The sequence below is a fragment of the Myotis yumanensis genome, unplaced genomic scaffold, assembly GCF_028538775.1.
Source record: "Myotis yumanensis isolate MYYU_CA2020_CCGP unplaced genomic scaffold, mMyoYum1.0.hap1 SCAF_16, whole genome shotgun sequence".
Classification (NCBI taxonomy): domain Eukaryota; kingdom Metazoa; phylum Chordata; class Mammalia; order Chiroptera; family Vespertilionidae; genus Myotis; species Myotis yumanensis.
The window spans coordinates 32,716,363-32,719,759 of record NW_027223767.1 but is presented as its reverse complement, the minus strand read 5'-3'; the positions used below and the strand labels follow the sequence as shown (position 1 = coordinate 32,719,759).

Below are 3,397 nucleotides of genomic sequence, written 5' to 3'. Positions count from 1 at the left end.
GGAACCCAACTTGCTTTATAGCCAGGTGCAAACATTTTACAGTTTAACCAAATGTTTGTGAAGCATCTTCCTGTGCCTCATCTTATTTGATCCTCACAGAAGTCCTGGAGTAGGTAGATAGGAGACTCGGTAGAATCCTATTTTCTTTTCATTAGCAAGACTCGAATAGCAATATTAAATATTTCTTCTAATTAATTTCCTTTCAATGTGCACAAATCTGTGCACCGGGACACTAGTGAATGCATAAATAAGTGGAACAACAAATTGATGTGGTCCCCCCACCCCTCTAAAAAAAGAAAATGAATCAACACTGTAAATGGTGAATTTGCTATGCTTCTGATTTCTGATCTAGGTGAAATCATTTGGTGACTAATGAGAAATGCCGCCAGCACAAACCAGTGAAGCACCTCACCTATGCAGTAGTGTCAGGTACGAAAGGCAAAGATTGAGACCAAAGAAAACTTAATGGACTAAAGGAGCCCAACTACATTTTTTTAAAAAATATATTTTATTGATTTTCCACGGAGAGGAAGGGAGAGGGACAGAGAGCCAGAAACATCGATGAGAGAGAAACATCGATCAGCTGCCTCCTGCACACCCCCTACTGGGGATGTGCCCGCAACCCAGGTACATGCCCCTGACCTAAATCGATCCCAGGACCTTCCAGTCCGCAGGCCAATGCTCTATCCACTCAGCCAAACTGGTCAGGGCCCAACTACGTTTAAGGAAAAAAAATTCCTAGAGATTTGTTACAAGTAGGAAACTGTGGCATGATTATATAATGAGAATATCAACTGTTGTATCTCTTTGATGCCCCTTTGAAGGTGGCACTATATTTTTGTTCTATATTCAGATGAGGAAAACTGAGTCTCAAAGAGGTTATATATGTGCCTAAGATCATAGAGCTAATAATTCACATTCTTACGTCTGGTTTTTAAACCCTTGCTCTTCATTCCTATGCGATATTCCTCCTCCGTGTGACACCGAGGTCATTTACTGTCGCTGTAGAGCAGTGGTTCTCAACCTTCCCAATGCCACGACCCTTTAATACAGTTCCTCATGTTGTGGTGACCCCCAACCATAAAATTATTTTCGTTGCTACTTCATAACTGTAATTTTGCTACTGTTATGAATCATCATGTAAATATCTGATATGCAGGATGTATTTTCATTGTGACAAATTGAACATAATTAAAGCATAGTGATTAATCACAAAAACAATATGTAATTATATACGTGTTTTCCGATGGTCTTAGGCGACCCCTGTGAAAGGGTCGTTTGACCCCCAAAGGGGTCGCGACCCACAGGTTGAGAACCGCTGCTGTAGAGTATGCGGTTATGTGATTTTAAAAGTTGCTGAACAAAAAACAGAAGTCCAGGTCCTCAGTGGGCTCAGGATACCAACGTCCTTACCAGAAAACTGTGGCTAATAATACCTGTCCCGCTTTGCCTCACTGGATTATTTTAAGAGTCAAATGTAAGAATTTGTGAGAAAATGTCTTGCCGCCTGTGAAGCGTGGCATTGTATCCTTAACACCGTTCTTTGCAGTTTTTTGCAAATATGTCTGAGCTAATTGCCAAAGGCGTGGAGATGCTGGAGGGGAGCTTAGAAGGGAATTATGCCAGCTTCCCATCCTCTCTTTTAACGTAAGACCCCAAGCCTGTGGTCTTCATTGCAACTGCACATATGACCTGGGGAGGTTTTAAAGGCATCCGTGCCCAGGTTCCACCCCAGACCAATGAAATCACAATAGGTAGGAGCGGGGACACGGGCATCGCTGCTTTTAAAAAGCTCTCCAGATGATTCTAATCTGCAACTAAGGCTGACAACGGCCGTCCTAATTGATCTGAGGTCAGCCCAGTTCCCTGGGGCCCGGCATACCCTTCCTGCATGGGCTGCTCCTCACTCCTAGAAATTGCTGGAGTTGGAGTATTGCCATCAGGCAGTGAGGCTAAAAGAAATGTCTGGTCATCCAAGCTGCTAGGACAGCTGACGGTGTTGTCATTGACTAAAGAAAATGGGTCTGTTTCCGTTTTCTTCAAAGAAGGAAGAGTCCAGCCACAGGAGGGAGAAGGCCAAAGAGGCTGGCTGTGCAGTCGTTCAGCACTCAGCCACAGTAGTCAGCCAGGATGGCAGACCCCAAACCTCTGCAAACACGGCTCTGTAGGTCAGTTCATCAGTGTCGTCTGAAGAGCCTTTGTGGAGAGCCTGAGCCTTGGTGCCTGGCAGACCAAAGCAACAATCAGCTAACAAGTTGATGAGTTCACACTATTCAAAAATGGAGGCCATGGGCCTGGCCAGTGTGGCTCAGTTGGTTGGGCATTGTCCTATACACAGAAAGGTTGCTGGTTTGATTCCGGTGTGGGCACATGCCCAGTTGCTGGCTCGATCTCCAGTAGGGGTGTGCAGGAGGTAGCCCATCGATGTTTCTCTCTCGTTCCCTCTCCCTTCCTCTCTCTAAAAATCAGTAAACTATTATTTTTTTTTATCATGTTCCTTCTTATATGGATCAAAACTCATACTGAGCAATGAGTTCTGGGTTGCAAAAGAGTAAACTATTATTTAAAAATAAAACAAACCTGAGGCCATAGAAGAAATAGCTGTTGAGCAAGAACGCATTGGGTGTGCTGCTGAATTATTCCAACTCAGAGCTATAAATTCTCTTATTTTAGAAATAAGGCACAGGTTTCGATCTGTCTTACTTCTCAGGGTCTTCGGTGGAAGAATTTGGGTTACAGCACTGGGAGGAGAGAGTACCAGCATGAAGTCATCTGGGGAGACTGAGGGTGTCTGTCCTCTAGGCTCTGGGCATCACTTTGACAAACACAGGACCTTATTTTGTCATAATGCTCAGAGGTGGGGCGTCTCCTGGGGATGGACCCACATTAACCACGCTCCCAAGAGTCCAATACTGGATTATGCAATGACCAGACCTTGGACGGCACATGTTCTACCTGTGAGAAAGGTAACAACGTGGGAAGCCACATTTGAATCATACATTATCCTTGAACATCAAGGACATAATTAAGAAATGAGTTGGGTGATCTTAAAAGATGGTATCATCGAACTACAGTAGGCTCATTCAGCCTCCCCGTAGGCGTGAACAGTTAAGCAGAATGGAACACCCCAGACTCTGGGGCACCTTCTGTCTGAACCATGTGGGAGTGTCACTGACAAATTCTTGCTCTTCGGGGGTCACTTTTTCAAACCAGGGGTCTCCAAGCTTTTCTGATTGTATGTGACTAACAGCAAAAAATGCATAAATCCGTTTTTCAAATCATTTGTGGATATTTCTTGGCACCATTTTCTTGTCAGATCTGACACAAAGGTTACTGCTTTTACTGAGTAATGTGGCAGACAAATTATATTCAAGGGAAGAGAAATTACCGATTGACC

General features: G+C 44.1%; 1 non-coding gene across 1 annotated transcript; it reads right to left on the bottom strand.

Moving 5' to 3' along the window:
• Window positions 1-2,490: 2,490 nt before the first annotated feature.
• On the bottom strand, window positions 2,491-2,572 carry LOC138995255 (small nucleolar RNA SNORA40). Its single transcript, XR_011468575.1, has one exon. It is a non-coding gene; the product is annotated as a small nucleolar RNA SNORA40 (small nucleolar RNA).
• Window positions 2,573-3,397: the final 825 nt, after the last annotated feature.